The following is a 19,483-nucleotide window of genomic DNA, read 5'->3' as shown; positions in this document are numbered from 1 at the left end:
ATCATCGATTCTTCGATGATGAAGCAGGGGCAACTGAGACTAAGTGGGATCACTTGGGACCACTAATAAACCTGGACTAAATATTTAATATGATGCAGCATACAATAGGAGTTTAACAAAAATAGGTTATGCATCAGAATAGGAGCTATCTACGACAGTAGCAAAATCTAGTGCAAGCATGAGGGGGGAAGAATGTGTGATATCAGAATTATCAAGGTGGTTTGCTTGCCTTGTTGATCCACTACAAAAGTCTGGTCATTAGTAGCGTAGTCATACCCAGCAGCAACAACATCCTTGGTGTCTGCCAGAGAGAAGAGGGGGAGAAACAATAAATAAAAGCAAGCACATGCAACATGATGCATCACATGGCAATATGCAGTGCTAGGGATGAGCAAACGCAGTACTACACGTCAGAGATGGAGCGGAAAAATATATGATGATATTTCACGGGTCTTTGGCTACTACCACACAAGTTCATCGTGCTAGGAGCATGTGACACATGAACGAACAGCTTATTCGGAGTCATCGGATTTTTCTAGGCAACTATGATGTATAAATATTTTTCATGTGACTTAGATATTATTTTATATAATTATTCAAAGTTTTAACAATATTCTAAAATTCCTGGATTTAACATTAATTCAAAAAAATCCTTTATTACATCAGTATGATGCCGGGATGACATCACCACTCAACATTGACTCATGGCTGGTCAAAGCTCACCAATGGGCCCTAGTTGTCATAGATACTGGGCTAACTAGTGTTCAATTTAATCTAAAATGGGTTATTTGGCATAAGGGCCCACATGTTAGTGTCTTATTAATTCAAATTTACTATCTTAATTAATCTAAGAGTGTAATTAGGGCTAATGACCATGGGCCCACATGTTGGTGGCCGAGCGTGTGACCCCACATGGCAGTGACTATGCAGTGCCTAGTGAGCGTGTTTGCCAAATCAACTCATCACCTGGAGCCCCTAGTCCACTCGCTAGTGTCACTCAGGGTGGCCCCGGTTTGGTCAGGTTAGCGGCGGCGTCCAGAGCAACTACAACAACCAAAATCATGCCTAATAGGTGCTAGACTTGGCCGGAAATTACCTAGAGAGGCCCCTCCAGGCTTGGGAGTTGGCTCGTTCAAAAGCTTGGGCTCGCCCACTTCCATCAAGACCAGCGAGAGGAGCTGGGGAGGCCGATACTCGTCGGAATCAAGCTTGCGGCGGCAGCTATGCTCGGGCGAAGGGGGCGAATGGGTTACGCGGACACGAAAGGGTGTGCGCGCATGAATTCGGCTCCTACGAGCTCTAGGAGCACGACGCGGTGCTCGGTCGCGAGCTATGGTGTTTGTGGCCTTGATAGTGAGCTCGCGCGGCGGTAGTGCGTTCGGGTGATGCTGGGGATCTAGCTAGGAGGGGCATGCGTGAGCTAAAACAGGTAGAGGGTGGAGCAAAAACTCACTAGGACTTGCAGATGTGCGTATGTGGGCTCGGGGAGGGCTTGCCGGAGTTAATTGTGGCGGCGGAGGTCCGGTGACCGTAGGAGGAAGACGGAGGCGGGGCGGAGATGAAGGAGCCCCGACTCGATCACGTGGGCGAGGAATAAGCGGTGGAGTGTGGCGGACCGCGCGGATGCATCAGCAAGGAGCGGGAGGCCGGTGGCCATGGCTACGCGGCGTTCATTGCGGCAGCGGCGCGGGTACTCGCAAGGGAAAAGAATGACGCTAGGGGACGAATGAGAGGGGCCTAGGGTTCTAGGACATCGGGGGACGTCTTGTAGGCCTTAAAGAGGAAGTGGACGGCCGCGACGACGATGACGCGGCCGGTGGTACGCATCGTCAGCCTCCACGCCTCTTGTGATGAACACAGGAGGAAGAAAGGGGGTGCTAGTGGGCTCAGCCACATTGTGGACTTGGGCCCAGTCTAGAGTGGGGCTTATCCATTTCTCTTTCTTTTTTCATTTCTATTCTCTACTTTTGTTTACTTTTGTTTGTTGGAAATATTCCCTAGAGCCAATAATAAAGTGGTTATTATTATATTTCCTGGTTCATGATAATTTTCTATTATTCATGCTATAATTGTATTAACCAGAAACCGTAATACATGTGTGAATATATAGATCACAATGTGTCCCTAGTGAGCCTCTAGTTGGCTAGGTCGTTGATCAATAGATGATCATGGTTTCCTGATCATGGACATTGGATGTCATTGATAACGGGATCAAATCATTGGGGAATGATGTGATGGACAAGACCCAATCCTAAGCATATCACTAGATTGTGTTGTTCGTCTGCCAAAGCTTTTCTAATGTCAAGTATCATTTCCTTAGACCATGAGATTGTGCAACTCCCAGATACCGTAGAAGTGCTTTGGGTATATCAAACGTCACAACGTAACTAGGTGATTATAAAGGTTCACTACGGGTATCTTTGAAAGTGTTTGTTGGGTTGTACGAATCGAGACTGGGATTTGTCACTCCGTGTGACGGAGAGGTATCTCTGGGCCCACTCGGTAATCCATCATCATATTAATCTCAGTGTGACTAAGGAGTTAACCACGAGATGATGTGTTATGGAACGAGTAAAAAGACTTGTCGGTAACGAGATTGAACAAGGTTTAGGGATACCGACGATCGAATCTCGGGCAAGTATCAGATCGGTAGACAAAGGGAATGGCATACGGTATTGATCGAATCCTTGACATCGTGGTTCATCCGATGAGAACATCATGGAACATCTGGGAACCAACATGGATATCCAGACCGCGATGTTGGTTATTTACCGGAGAGGTGTCTCGGTCATGTGTACAGGCTTCTCGAACCCGTAGGGTCTACACACTTAACGTTCAATGGTGCTACAGTTATATGGGAATAGTGTATGTGGTTACGGAAGGTTGTTCGGAGTCATGGATGAGATCCCGGACGTCACAAGGAGTTCCGGAATAGTCTGGAGGTAAAGATTTATATATAGGAAGTGAGGATTTGATCGCCGGAAGTGTTTCGGGAGTCATCGGTAATGTATCGGGACCACCAGAAGGGCTCCGGGGGTCCACCGGGAAGGGCCACCAGCCCCAAAGTGCTACATGGGCCAAAACTGGATGGAAACCAGCCTCTAGGTGGGTTGGTGCGCCACCATTAAGGTCCCAAGGAGCACAAGGGGTGGAGAGGGGCAAAACCCTAGGCGTGGAGGGGCACCTTTGGGCCCAAGGCCCACCCTAGGGCGCCTCCTCCACCCTTGGTTGCCGCCCCTTGCCCTAGATGGGCTGCCGCACCCCTTATAGTGGGAAATCCTAAGGGTTGGCACCCCCCCTCCCTCTCCTCCTATATATAGTGGAGGGTTTGGGGCTGATTTGAGACACAACTTCTCTCTCTCTCGGTGCAGCCCTACTCCTCCTCCTCCTCGTCCTTCGTAGTGCTTGGCGAACCTCTATCGGAGTACCTGATGAGAGTTGATGGATATACTTATCTCCCCTCGTTGGTTACCCCAAGTGGAAGGGGGAGATTTAGTCAACAACAGATTTCCCTTACACGGGGACTGTAAAGTTTATCGAACCAGAAGGACTCCAAGGTTGAACAAGTATGTGTCCGCTGCTCTGGCGCTAGCAGAAGAAGTGGACCTGGACACACAACAAATATCTTTGCTCCCAACGACTTCAGAGAGGTTGTCAATCTGTCCGGCCTTGTAGTTTTCAAATGACGAAAACACAAGCAGGAATAGTGATAGTGATTGCAACGGAAAAGTAAATAAAAGCGGTAAATGGTGGAGGTGTAAACAATGGTGGTAATATGAACCAGAGTCACATGATGTTCACTAGTGATGTCTCTCTCCCAAAAGACGATAAACAACTATGCTGGGTAAACAAATTATAGATCAATTGACAAAATTATAAACGCACCGCAATGCTAATCATGCTACTAGAATGTTAGAGGCTCAAAAGTAATGTGTAGTATGCCAAGACATGTAGACCGTTTATTCATCAGCATCTACTTACCAATCATCCACCTTGAGATATCTATCCAGAACATCTCGTTGGTATTAAGTTGTGAGCCCACCCAAAGTGTAAACTCAAAGCAACAAGCAACTGCATTAACGAACTTTGCATAAGGTAAACAATCCTTGCAACCGTGGTCACAAGCACCGTTGTTTTCTCCCTGGTGGCAACAACACATCCCCTAGTCTCATGTTTCTGTCACCCAAGCTAGACATCAGGGGGCATGAACCCACAATAGTGCATAACGCTCCCTCTTGGAGTTACAATCTATTACTTGGCCAAAGCAATAAAAAGCAACGGAGAACATGCATGAATTACTTAAGAACATAATATAAAATAATAACCAAATATATAACTCATCACAATAGGAACATAATCTCATAATCGATCGGATCCCAGCAAACCAAGCATAGCAATAGCAGGAAAATTACATGGATGCCTTGATCATGTAGGGCAGCTCACAAGGGCTAAACATTGAAGCACAAGATTGGAGAGAAGACTTCACATAGCTACTGGTCATGGACCCATGGTCCAAGGAGAACTACTCACGGCACATCCGGGAAGTGTCCATGGTGGTGGAGAAGCTCCCGGAGGTCAATCCTCCCTCCGGCAGGGTGCCGGGAAGAGGTCTTCTAGCGCTCCCGATCTCGGAAGCACTGCGGCGGCGGAACGATGGAGAAATTCGCGATTCTGAATCTCATGGAAGGGTTTCCTATTGGAGAGGTAAATATAGGCCCAAGGAGAGCACCAGAGGAGGTGGGCCCCACCCAGGCGACCTGGTGGCGCGCCCAGGGGTAGGCAGCGCAGGGAGGCCGTCTGGGCAGGCCCTAATTCCCCTCTAGCCCACCTTTGGTGCCCGTGAAGCTTCCGTCACGCTGGTTTTTATATATTTTTCTAAGGATTTTTGGGACTTTGTAAATTGGGGTAAAGGTCCCTGCAAAAAAGACATCAGCAGACAGAAACTAGCACTGGGTGCACTAAGTTAGATGGTTAGTCCGAATATGTGTAAAAAGGTATAAAAGTGTAGAAAAACATATAACAATGTCATCGAAAAGATCATGGAACAAACATAAATTATAGATACGTTTGGGATGTATCACTACCACGCAGCTCCACCGTCACCACGCCGTCGTGCTGCCGGAGCTCTCCCTCAACCTCTCCTCCCTCCTTGCTAGATCAAGGCGTTGGAGACGTCATCGGGCTGTACGTGTGTTGAACACGGAGGCACCGTTGTTCAGCGGATAGATCGGAATCCACCGTGATCTGAATCGCTGTGAGTACGACTCCATCAACCGCATTCTATCAACGCTTCCGCTTAGGGATCTTCAGAGGTATGAAGATGCTCTACCCCTTTGCTCGTTGGTGGTTTCTCCATTGATAGATCCTTGGGAAGCGTAGGAAAATTTTGAAATTACTATGTTCCCCAATAGTGGCATCCGAGCCAAGGTCCTATGCATAGATTCTATGCACGAGTAGAACAAAAAAGTTGTGGTCGTTGATTTTGTCGATTGCTTGCTGTTACTAGTCTTATGTTGATTCGGCAGCATCATGGGATAAGTGGCCCGAACCGACTTTACATGTTATCTTACGTGAGAATGGTTACACCGACTAACATGCACTTGTTGCATAAGGTGGCTAGAGGGTGTCTGTCTCTCCCACTTTAGTCGGATTGGATCCGATGAAGAGGGTCCTTATGAAGGGTAAATAGCATTGGCATCTCAACCTTGTGGCTGCCACGTAGGTAAGAAGTGTTCTTGCTAGAAACCATAATCATCCACGTAAAACTTGCAACAACAATTAGAGGACATCTAACTTGTTTTTGCAGGGTATGCTATGTGATGTGATATGGCCAAAAGGATGGGATGTTACATATGTGATGTATGCGATTGATCATGTTCTTGTAATAGGATTCACGACTTGCATGTCGATGAGTATGACAACCGGCAGGAGCCATAGGAGTTGTCTTAATTTATTGTATGAGATGCAACGCCATGTGATTACTTTACTTTATTGCTAGACGTTAGCTATAGTAGTAGAAGTAATAGTTGGCGCGACGACTTCACGGAGACACAATGATGGAGATCATGATGATGGAGATCATGGTGTCATGTCGGTGGCAGTGATGATCATGGTGCTCCGAAGATGGAAATCAAAGGAGCAAGATGATATTGGCCATATCATGTCACTATATGATTGCATGTGATGTTTATCATCTTTTCATTTTATTGCTTAGAACGACGGTAGCAAAGATAAGATGATCCATTCATTAAAATTGCGAGATATGTATTCCCCTAAGTGTGCACCGTTGCAAAGGGTCGTTGTCTCGAAGCACCACGTGATGATCGGGTGTGGTAGATTCTAACATTGACATACAACGGGTGTAAGCCAGTTTACACATGAAAAACACTTAGGTTGATTCAACGAGCCTAGAATGTACAGACATGGCCTCGAATACGGGAGACCGAAAGGTTGAACATGAGTTGTATGGTTGACACGATCAGCATGAAGATGCTCATCATTGATGACTAGTCCGTCTCACGTGATGATCGAACACGGGCTAGTCGATGTGGATCATGTAACACTTGGATGACTCGAGGGATGTCGATCTAAGTGGGATTTTGATACGTCTCCATCGTATCTACTTTTCCAAACTCTTTTTCCCTTGTTTTGGACTCTAATTTGCATGATTTGAATGGAACTAACCTGGACTGACGTTGTTTTTAGCATAATTGCCTTGGTGTTATTTTTTTGCAGAAATCGAAGTTTGCCAAACGTCCTGAAAATTTACGGGGAACAGTTTTGGAAAATAAGAAAAATATCTGCGCCAAGTTCCACCTCAGTGGGTGGGCCAGTGGGCCACAAGCCCTTGCTCCGCCACCACCCCCATGGTGGTGGTGGGCAGGCTTGTGGGGCCCACACGGCTTTCCCGCCCCCAATCTCAGGTCTATAAGATCTCTTTCATCCTAGAAAAAATAAAAAGAGAAGTTTTCATTGCGTTTACGATATGGAGGCGCCGCCACCACCTGTTCTTCATCTGGAGGGCAGATCTGGAGTCCGTCTTGGGCTCCGGAGAGGGGAAATCATCGCCATTGTCATCATCAACCTTCTTCCCTCTCCAATTCCATGAAGCTCTTCGTCGTTCGTGAGTAATCTATTCGTAGGCTCGCTGGGCGGTGATGAGTAGGATGAGATCTATCATGTAATCGAGTTAGTTTTGATGGGGATTGATCCCTAGTATCCACTATGTTCAGAGATTGATGTTGCTACTACTTTGCCATGCTTAATGCTTGTCACTAGGGCCCGAGTGCCATGATTTCAGATCTGAAATTATTAAGTTGTCACCAATATATGTGTGTTTTAGATCCGATCTTGCAAGTTGTAGTTACCTACTATGTGTTATGATCCGGCAACCCCGGAGTGACAATAACCAGAACCACTCCCGATGATTACCATAGTTTGAGGAGTTCATGTGTTCACCAAGTGCTAATGCGTTGGTCCGGTTCTTTATTAAAAGGAGAACCTTAATATCCCGTAGTTTCCTTTTGGACCCCACTGCCACGGGAGGGATGGACAATAGATGTCATGCAAGTTCTTTTCCCTAAGCACGTATGACGACACATCGAATGCATGCCTACATCACATTGACGAATGGGAGCTAGCCACATATATCTCTGTGTTATAGCTGTTGCATGATGAATATCATCCAAACAAATCACCGACCCATTGCCTACGAGTTTGTCCTACTGCTGCTGCTACTACTGTTGCTACTGTTGTTACTTGTTTTGCTCTGCTGCTGTTACTACTATTGCTAGTGCTATTACTTGTCTTGCTCTGCTGCTGCTGCTACTGTTTCTATTACTGTCGCTTGCTACTGTTGCTACTTGCTACTGCTGTCACTACTACTGTTCCTTGCCGTTGCTATTGCTCGTTACACTTCTTCTACCTGCTACAATTTTGGTTCGCTGGTCGTTGACGGGAACTGACTACTTCCGTCAACGCGGCAATGGAGGCGCCATTGATACAATCGTCAGGAATAGTCTATCGTCAACAGATCGTTTCTGACACCGTTGTTATCATATTACTTTGTTGTTACTACTGTGCTTGGAGATACTAATCTTTTAGGTGTGGTTGAATCTGACAAATTCAGCTGCTAATACTTGAGAGTATTCTCTCACCTCTTATAGGCGATCAACAAATTTGGGTCAAATACTCTACCCACGAAAACTGCTGCGAACCCACGCGCCGGTGGGCCATCAACAACATTCTTCTAGTTCCATTGCCGGGGAGTGCTAGCAGCATTCTTCTCGTGCCGTTGTCGGGGAACGTTTGTTGTCATCAGCATTCATCTAGACATCGCCAGAGATTGCAATCAGCATTTTTCTGGCGCCGTTGTCGAGGAGGTATTGCTATATTCTCTGAATCACTTGGGATTTATATCTGGTGATCACTATGAAGAATCTGAAGGATCCGAAGACCAAAGTCTTGCCCTCAACTACGAGGGGAGGTAAGGAATTTCCATTTAGCTCTGCACTAGATTCACCTTCAGTTATAAGTAAGTTTGGGACATTACCTCCTGCTAGAAATCTTGATATGTCGCCTATGCTTGATGATGCTTGTGATACTACTGCTAGAGATGCTATGCTTGATACTATTCTTGATGATACTACGCTTGATACTGTGCCTGATATTGCTAGAGATGCTATGCTTGATACTATGCCTGATACTACTAGAGATGCTATGCATGATACTGCTAGAGATGCTATTTTGCATGATGATGCTATGCTAGATACTGCTAGAGATGCTAGTTTTCCTGATGTTCAACTAGGAGTGTTCCTTGATGCTCATATTGCTAGAGTTACTGCCAATGCTCGTGATGCTTCTGATACTGCCAATACTATTGAAATAGAACCTGCTATTACTCCTGCTAGATCTAGCTCTCCTAGATATGAATTGCCTGATATACGTGAGGGTTACGTTATGGAGGGAGAGATATCTTAGGATTTTCTTGCGTCTAAGGAAGCCTATGACACTGACAAATTACTTCTCAAGTGGAAGGAAAAATCTCGGGAAGCTAGGATGAAAAATGACCCGAAGTTTGCCACTTCGCCTATCTTTGTCACCGATAAGGATTATGAATTCTCTGTCGACCCTTAGATAATCTCTCTAGTCGAATCTGATCCTTTTCACGGTTATGAGTCTGAGACGGTCGTAGCCCATCTTGCCAAACTATCTGAAATAGCCAACCTTTTCAATAATGAGGAGAAGATCCGCCACTACTATATCCTTAAGCTGTTTCCTTTCTCTCTAAAGGATCACGCTAAAGTCTGGTTCACCTCTCTTGCTCCTGGATGTGTCCGTAGTCCCCAGGAGATGGTCTATTACTTTTGTGACAAATATTTCCCTGTCCATAAGAAGCAAGCTGCCTTGCAGGAAATATACAACTTTACTCAACTCCAAAAAGAGAGTCTTCCACAAGCTTGGGGTAGGCTCGTCCGGCTACATAATGCTTTGCCTGATCACCCTCTTAAGAAGAACGAGATACTTGATATCCTCTATAACTGACTTACCGATGCCTCTAGAGACCACCTAGATAGTTGTGCCGGTTGTGTTTTCAGGGAACGAACTTTAGAACAAGCTGAGACCCTACTAAATAACCTCTTGATCAACGATAATGCTTGGACTATTCCCGAACCACCTCCTAAGCCAACTCCGAAGAAAAGAGGTATTCTATTCCTTAGTCCCGAAGATATGCAAGAAGCCAAGAAATCTATGCAAGAGAAAGGCATTAGATGTGAAGAAATCAAAAATCTACCACCTATCGAAGAGATCCATGGTCTCGATAACCCAATACAGGTAGTGGAAGTGAATTCTCTGTGTAGGTTTGATGAGAGTCATATTCCTTTTGATAAACCTGCTACCCTATGCTTTGATGAATTTGATGACTTTGTTGCCAAACAACACAATTTCAATGATTATGTTAGCAGACATTTGGAACAAAGTGCTCGTATGCTTAGCCATTTAAGTGCTTGTGTAGACGGAAATGTCAATGATCTGAAGCTTCTGAGTAAACATGCCTCTATGATTACTACTCAGGTAGAACAAGTACTTCAAGCTCAGAATGACCTGCTCAATGAATTAAATGACAACTCTGTCAGAGTCATTACTAGAGGAGGCAAAATGACTCAGGAACCTATGTATCCTGAAGGTCATCCTAAGAGAATTGATCAAGATTCTCAAGGAATCAATGCTGATACACCTAGTCATCCTAAGGAGAAGAAGAAGGATGATAGCAACCTACATGCGAGTTCACCAAATACTATCACACCAGAAGAACCTAATGATATTTCTGCGTCTGATGTAGAAAGACAATCAGGTGATGAACATTAACCTGGTGACAATATGGACAATGATGTTCATAATAATGCTCAACCTAGCCATGATGAGGATGTGGAGATTGAACCTACGGTGATAATACACAACCTAAGAGATACGACAAGAATGACTTCACTTCTAGGAAGCATGGTAAAGAAAGAGAGCCATGGGTTCAAAGACCTATGCCCTTCCCTCCTAAGCCATCCAAGAAAAAGGATGATGAGGATTTTGAGCGCTTTGTTGAGATGATAAGACTCGTCTTTCTGCAGATGCGGTTAACTGATATGCTCAAGATGTCTCCGTATGCCAAGTACATGAAATATATCGTGACTAATAAAAGGAAGATACTAGATCTTGAGATCTCCACCATGCTTGCCAATTACAATTTTAAAGGTGGAACTCCTAAGAAACTTGGTGATCCCGGAGTGCCCACTATACCTTGCTCCATTAAAGGAAACTATGTAAGCACTGCCTTATGTGACCTTGGAGCCGGTGTTAGTGTTATGCCGCTTTCTCTTTATCGTGGACTTGAATTGGATAAGTTGACACCCACTGAAATTTCTCTACAAATGCCGACAAATCAACTGCTTTCCCTATCGGCATTTGCGAGGATGTGCCTGTTGTGGTTGCTAACACCACTATCTTAACAGACTTTGTTATCTTGGATATTCCCGAGGACGATGCCATGGCTATCATCCTTAGAAGACCCTTTTTAAACATTGCAGGGGTTGTTATAGATTGCAACAAAGGCAATGTCACTTTCCATGTCAACGGTAATGAGCACACAGTGCACTTCCTGAGGAAACGATATCCAGTACATTGCATCAATGCTATCGAAAAGACTTCATCGATTCTCATTGGGAGCTTCGAATGCCCTATTCCTCGTGTCAAGATGAAGTATGATTTGCTTGTTGGGGAGATACATATCCCCATTGAGGTGACTTAGTGGATATTCGAAAATTCTCTATTCTCTCTTGCGATTCGAGAAAGTTTTGTCATAAGGACTTGATCAATCACATTGACGGATTTCTTTCGATGACCATGAAACGGATGAATAAAGGAGTCACATACCTCTGTTTTGAGTTTTCCTTTTCTTTTGCTTAGAACAAAAATGATAGAATTAGTTTAGTTTTTCCTGTTTTCTGTTTTAGCGTCCCGGAGAAAAATACCTCGAAAATAATAGTTCTCCAATGGTCCTGAAAATTTAGTATGATTTTTTCTGGAATTTTTGAAAATTTCTGGGCTTGAGAGCTGGCCTGGGGGCCAAACCAGTGGGCCACAAGCCCTGCCACCGCCACCTACCCCCCTGGTGGTGGGGTGGAAGCTTGTGGGGCCCTCAGGCAACCCCTCCACTCATTCCAGCTCGCACCCTCTTCTTCCACCTCCACAAAAAAATGTTTCGCAGCTCAAACCCGTGTTCTTGCTCATTTGGCTGTGATTTTCGATCTCCTTGCTCAAAGCGGCATTCTCCGAACCATTTTGGGGAAATTACTCCTTGGTAAGTGACTCCTCCATTGGTCCAATTAGTTTTTGCTCTAGTGCTTTATCCTTCGCGAATTCTTGCTACCTTGGTGAGCCTGTTCTTGAGCTAGAAATGTTGGTTTTAGTTGGTCCCAAGTAGTTTTAGCGCGTGATACAGTCTCTAGGCACTAGTAGGAGTAGTTGCTACAAGGTGTAGTGGGTCTTTATTCACTTTTCTCTTGAACTTCAAAAATTTCAGCATAAGGAAATTATGTTCAGGAGGAAGTTTCATGGTGGTTCCTCAAGTAAGAAGGGTCCTCTCCTCTCTTTTTGGGAGCCCGAACCTTTTCAACTAAGGGACGCACCGGTACAACCATTTGAATGGTCTTCCGATGAGTTCATGATCGAAGCAGGTTTCAAGGATGAGTTTGATGCACTTGTCCGCAATGCCGGGTTAGAAGAATTCCTCTCAGATAAATGTGAACAGTATGCTATGCTCACTGCCTCTTTCGTGCGTAGATTTAAATTTTTTTAGCTTGCCGTGACTCATCCATACTGTTTGATCTATACGATAAATCCTATACCATGGATCTGGAGGATTTGCAAGATACCCGATTGGGGTAGTGCTAATGATCCCCGTAAGTCTTCGGTCAGAGACTTTGTCTCCAGTATAACTGTTGGAGAAACCAGAGATATCACGCAAGCCACCATAGGAAGTATCCATTTCCCTGCCTTGCACTACCTTGCCCTCTTCATAGGTAGGTGCATTAACGGCAAGGGTGCAGATTGTCACCTATGCGCTTCCGACCTTAGTATCCTTCAGAGCGCAGTAACAGGTGACATGAGCTTCAATATGGGAGCTATTATAGCAAGGAGACTGAATAAAAATGCCAGTGAGGGGGATTTCTTTGGTGGAGTTTATGCTACATGCTTAATAAATTTTCTTGGGGTATCCATCCGTTCAGAGGACCCTCCTCTCCGTATAGCCTACCTTGATCGTGTCGATCTAACACGCTACCAGTTCCTTGAGAGAGATCATGGATCCCTCCTATACCGCTTGATATTTAACCGGCAGCGTGTTTTCCATATTACCCTTCCTGCTCCTGCTTTCTTTGACTTTCAGGCAAAACGAAGATACTACATAACCATAGGAGAGGCAGAGGAGTATGAGAGGGAGGCGACGGCTGCTCGACTTCGTGAGGCAGCTATTTAGGAAGTGGTTGCAGTACTCCCGTATAACTCCCATTATGACTTTGCATTTCGCCAGGATCATCCATGGGAGTAGACCAAGCTAGGCCAAAAGCCTAAGCTTGGGGGAGTACGTGTTCTCACCGACTTTACATTCATGCTTATGCTTTCACTTTGTTAGCTGGTGTTTACACTTTGCCACTGTATTATCCATGCTAGTTTATTTTTGTTTTCTTGTTTTCTTGTTTTGTGTCCTTTTGAGAAAACCCAAAAAGATTTTCCTTTCTTCTTTTGCTTGTTGGGAGCTCTCCCGTGTAAATAGTTTTCTTTTTCTTTGTGTCAAGGTAGAAGATATTGGTTACAATGTTTATTGGTTCTTGCATGCTTACCTATTTAGCTTTCAAAGAGCCATCTTATTTGGTCTTCTCCTTTGTGTTTGCCTGCAGATTCAGCTTAGTCCAATGCGCTTATTATCATTTTCATCGTTCGATCGTGCAAATGAAAGGCAACAATGATGATATATGATGAAGTTACTGAGACTGAAAAGCTGGTATGAACTCTATCTATTTTGTTTTTGTAAATATGACTAGCTTGTCGACCCAGGTTTAGCTTTGTTGTGAGAGAACCATGTTTGCAATTACAACTTAGAGATCATAGTTTCTGATGCCATGCTTATTTAGCTGAGAGCTTATAATGGTTTGTCTTGGATGCCAACATAGATTTTGAGATGACTATGATGTAGTATGATAGGATGGTATTCTCCTTTGAATGTTTCAAGTGGCTTGACTTGGTGCATGTTCATGCATGTAGTTGAAACAAAATCAACATAGCCTCTATGATGTTCGTGTTCATGGTGATTTATATCCTGTTCATGCTTGCATTCAATGTTAGTCAAACTCGTTGCATCTTGATGACTCTTGTCGCTCTCTAGTTGGTCGCTTCCCAGTCTTTTGCTAGCCTTCACTTGTACGAAGCGGAATACTACTTGTGCATCCACTTCCATAAACCCAAAAGTTTTTCCATGAGAGTCCACCATACCTACCTATTTGCGGTATTTACCTGCCGTTCCAAGTAAATTTGCATGTGCCACTCTCTAAACCTTCAAGAAATAATCTGTTTTGCATGCCTGAACCGCTCATGTGGTGACAGAGGGCTATTGGTATCTTCCATGCTAGGAGTGTTATCTTCGACATGTGTTTATTCACAGTTATTCACGAGAAAGGGGTCGGTAATTGGAATGCCCAGTTCCACGCTTAAATCGAAAAATAACTGTAAAACAAGACTCCCCCCGGATTGATGTTAGTGTGGACGGTACCCGAGGATTCGGCTAGCCGTGGAATGTGATGAACTCTTCTATTTGGGAACTGCCTATAGCATGAGTAGCATGGAAGATATTGAGAACTCTTGGTCATTGCATTGACAATGAAAGCATGCCACCCAAAATTATTATCTCTGTTTTCAAAGCTTGAGCTCTGGCACCTCTGCAAATCAATGCTTCCCTTTGCGAACGGCATGTCTATTTATTTTCCTGTTGAGTCATCCTCCTCTTATATAAGCACCAATTAGAGAGCACCTCTGTCATTTTTATGCTTTTCTTTTGATTGATATTGAGTATGACTATTACGGGATCTTCGTTGCTATGAATTACAATGTTTAGTCAGCCCTTGATCTTTGAAAGTGCTCTGCATTTATGTTTTGCAGTCTCAGGAAGAGCTAGCGAGATACCACCTATTCATATTGCTTCATGCTTGTTTTGATTGAAGTGTTGGTATTTGAAACTCGTTATTATTTGCTCGTTAGTTGATTATGCCATTGATATTAGTTTATCGTGAGACCTTTGTGTCATTTTCTTATGTGGTTAACTTGTGATCTTGCTGAAATTCTAGTTTTGAGTTAGACATAGTTGCCACAACAAGATCAAACAGAGTTTGTCAAAGTTTTTCTTTCTCTCTCAGTTTGTCAACTGAGTTGCTTGAGGACAAGCAAGGTTTTAAGCTTTGGGGAGTTGATACGTCTCCATCGTATCTACTGTTCCAAACTCTTTTGCCCTTGTTTTGGACTCTAATTTACATGATTTGAATGGACCTAACCTAGACTGACGCTGTTTTCAGCAGAATTGCCTTGGTGTTATTTTTGTGCAGAAATCAAAGTTCTCCAAACGTCCTGAAAATTTACGGGGAGCAGTTTTGGAAAATAAGAAAAATATCTGCGCCAAGTTTCACCTTAGGGGGTGGGCCAATGGGCCACAAGCCTTTGCTCCGCCAGCACACCCTTTGTGGCGGTGGGCAGTCTTCTGCAGCCCACACGGCTCTGACGACCCCAATCTCAGGTCTATAAGATCCCTTTCGTCCCAGAAAAAATAAAAAGAGAAGTTTTCGTCACGTTTGCGATACGGAGGCGCTGCAACCACTTGTTCTTCATCTCGAGGGCAGATCTGGAGTCTGTCTTGGGCTCCGGAGAGGGGAAATCATCGCCATCGTCATCATCAATCTTCTTCCCTCTCCAATTCCATGAAGCTCTTCATCGTTCGTGAGTAATCTATCCATAGGCTGGCTGGGCGGTGATGAGTAGGATGAGATCTATCATGTAATCGAGTTAGTTTTGATGGGGATTGATCCCTAGTATCCACTATGTTCTGAGATTGATGTTGCTACTACTTTTCCATGCTTAATGCTTGTCACTAGGGCCCGAGTGCCATGATTTCAGATCTGAAATTATTATGTTGTTACCAATATATGTGTGTTTTAGATCCGATCTTGCAAGTTGTAGTTACCTACTATGTGTTATGATCCGGCAACCCCGGAGTGACAATAACCGGAACCACTCCCGGTGATGACCATAGTTTGAGGAGTTCATGTGTTCACCAAGTGCTAATGCGTTGGTCCAGTTCTTCATTAAAAGGAAAACCTTAATATCCCGTAGTTTCCTTTTAGACCCCGCTGCCACGGGAGGGATGGACAATAGATGTCATGCAAGTTCTTTTCCCTAAGCACGTATGACGACACATGGAATGCATGCCTACATCACATTGACGAATGGGAGCTAGCCACATATCTGTCCGTGTTATAGCTATTGCATGATGAATATCATCCAAACAAATCACCGACCCATTGCCTACGAGTTTGTCCTACTGCTGCTGCTACTATTGTTGCTACTGCTGTTACTTGTTTTGCTCTGCTACTGTTACTACTGTTGCTACTGTTGTTACTTGTCTTGCTCGTCTGCTGCTGCTATTGTTGCTATTACTGTCGCTTGCTAGTGTTGCTACTTTCTACTGTTGTCACTACTGTTGTTCCTTGCCGTTGCTATTGCTCGTTACACTGCTGCTACCTGCTACAATTTTGGTTCGCTGGTCGTTGACGGGAACTGACAACTTCCGTCAACCCGGCAACGGAGGCGCCATTGATACAATCGTTAGGAATAGTCTGCCATCAACAGATCATTTGTGACACCGTTGTTATCATATTACTTTGCTGTTACTACTGTGCTTGCAGATACTAATCATTTAGGTGTGGTTGAATCTGACAAATTGAACTGCTAATACTCGAGAGTATTCTCTCACCTCCTATAGGCGATCAACAAATTTGGTTCGAATACTCTACCCTCGAAAACTGCTGCCAACCCATGGGCTGGTGGGCCATTAACTACATTCTTCTATTTCCGTTGCTGGGGAGTGCTAGCAGCATTCTTCTGGTGCCATTGCCGGGGAAGTTTTGTTGTCATCAGCATTCGTCTAGCCATCGCCAGAGATTGCAATCAGAGTTCATTAGTAATTTGATTAGATGAACTTAATTATCATGAACTTAGTCTAAAATTGTGTTTACAAATATTGTAGATCCAATGGCCAACGCAATTGCCTTATTCAACTTCAACGCGTTCCTAGAGAAAACCAAGCTGAAAGATGAATGGAGCGACTATGCGGATTGGGCTCGTAACTTAAAGCTCATCCTCTGTGCTTCCAAGAAGGCATACGTCCTTAATGCACTGCTAGGTGATCCTCCCGTTCCCTCGGCAATCCAAGACATTAGGAACGTCTAGCAGACGTGGAGTGATCACTACTCTCTGGTTCAGTGCGACATGCTTTAGAGTTTAGAACCGTGGCTCCAAAGGCGTTTTGAGCAACACGGAGCATATGAGATATTCGAGGAGCTGAAACATGTTTTCCAAGATCATGCCCAGGTCGATAGATATGAAGTATCCGACAAGTTCTTTAGCTGTAAGATGCAGGAGAATATTTTTGTCAGTGAGCACATACTCAGAATGTCTGGGTTGCACAACAGGCTTGACTCAGCTGGGATTTGAACTTCCAGATGATGCGGTCATTGACAGAATCCTCGAGTCGCTTCCACCTAGCTATAAAGGCTTATGATGAATTACAACATGCAAGGGATGGAAAAGACTATTCCCAAGTTGTATTCAATGTTGAAATCTGCGGAGGTAGAAATCAAGAAAGAACATCAAGTGTTGATGGTCAATAAGACCACCAGTTTCAAGAGAGGCAAGGGTAAGAAGAACTCCAAGAAAGATGGCAAAGCAGTTGCCGCGCTCGGTAAAGCAGTTAACGAGAAGAAGCCAAAGAAATGACCCAAGGCTGAGACTGAGTGTTATTACTGCAAGGGAACCGGTTACTGAAAGCGGAATTGCCCCAAGTACTTAGCGGATAAGAAGGACGGCAACGTCAAAGGTATATGTGATATACTTTTTATTGATGTGTACCTGACCAGCGCTTGTAGTAGCTCCTGGGTATTTGAAACCGGTGTTCTTGCTCACGTTTGCAACTCTAAGCAAGAACTACGAAACAAGCGTAGGCTGGCTAAGGACGAGGTGACGATCTGCATCGGGAATGGTTCCAAGGTCGATCTGATAACTGTCGGCGTGCTACCTCTACATCTACATTCGGGATTAGTTTTAAACGTCAATAATTGTTGTTTAGTACCAACTTTGAGCACGAACATTGTATCGGGATCTCGCTTGATGCAATATAGCTAATCATTTAAATCTGAGAATAATGGTTGTTCTATTTATATGATTGGAATGTTTTATGGTCATGCCCTGCTGGTCAATGGTTTATTCTTGATGAATCTTGATCGTGACATTACACATATTCATAGTGTGTTGGTGCACTAAAGACTGGGGTCCCTAGTGCCCCATACTTATGCACGGGCGCGAAGAGCTCCTGCCAGCAGGGCATGGCAGGACCTAGTCAAAGACGCAACCCCCAAGATTATCAAGGCCTCGGCAAGCCTGCCTTGTCGGGAAGACGACTGATACGTATCCATCGTATCTACTTTTCCAAACTCTTTTGCCCTTGTTGTGGACTCTAATTTGCATGATTTGAATGGAACTAACCTGGACTGACGGTGTTTTCAGCAGAATTGCCTTGGTGTTATTTTTGTGCAGAAATCGAAGTTTGCCAAACGTCCTGAAAATTTACGGAGATCATTTTTGGAAAATATGAAAAATATCTGCGCCAAGTTCCACCTGAGGGGGTGGGCCAGTGGGCCACAAGCCCTAGCTCCGCCACCCCCCTAGTGGCGGTGGGCAGGCTTGTGGGGCCCACACGCTTCTGTCGCCCCCAATCTCAGGTCTATAAGTTCCGTTTCATCCCGGAAAAAATAAAAATAAAAGTTTCCATCGCGTTTACGATACGGAGGCGCCGCCACCACCTGTTCTTCATCTGGAGGGCAGATCTGGAGTCCGTCTTGGGCTCCAAAGAGGGGAAATCGTCGCCATCGTCATCATCAACCTTCTTCCCTCTCCAATTCCATGAATCTCCTCGTCGTTCGTGAGTAATCTATTCGTAGGCTCGCTGGACGGTGATGAGTAGGATGAGATCTATCACGTAATCGAGTTAGTTTTGATGGGGTTTTGAACCCTAGTATCCACTATATTCTGAGATTGATGTTGCTACTACTTTGCCATGCTTAATGCTTGTCACTAGGGCCCGAGTGCCATGATTTCAAGTCTGAAAGTATTATGTTGTCACCAATATATGTGTGTTTTAGATCCGATCATGCAAGTTGTAGTTACCTACTATGTGTTATGATCCGGCAACCCCGGAGTGACAATAACCGGAACCACTCCCGGTGATTACCTTAGTTTGAGGAGTTCATGTGTTCACCAAGTGCTAATGCGTTGGTTCGGTTCTTTATTAAAAGGAGAACCTCAATACCCCATAGTTTCCTTTTGGACCCCCGCTGCGATGGGAGGGATGGACAATAAATGTCATGCAAGTTCTTTTCCCTAAGCACGTATGACGACACACGGAATGCATGCCTACAACACATTTACGAACGGGAGCTAGCCACATATCTCTCTGTGTTATAACTGTTGCATGATGACTATCATCCAAACAAATCACTGACCCATTGCCTACGAGTTTGTCCTACTGCTCTTGTTACTTGTCTTGCTCTGCTGATGTTACTACTGTTGCTGCTGTTGTAACTTGTCTTGCTCTGCTACTTTTACTACTGTCGCTTGG

Source organism: Hordeum vulgare, chromosome 5H (genome assembly GCF_904849725.1).
Source record: "Hordeum vulgare subsp. vulgare chromosome 5H, MorexV3_pseudomolecules_assembly, whole genome shotgun sequence".
In the NCBI taxonomy this organism is placed as follows: Eukaryota; Viridiplantae; Streptophyta; class Magnoliopsida; order Poales; family Poaceae; genus Hordeum; species Hordeum vulgare.
Note: the sequence above shows the minus strand (reverse complement) of the source record.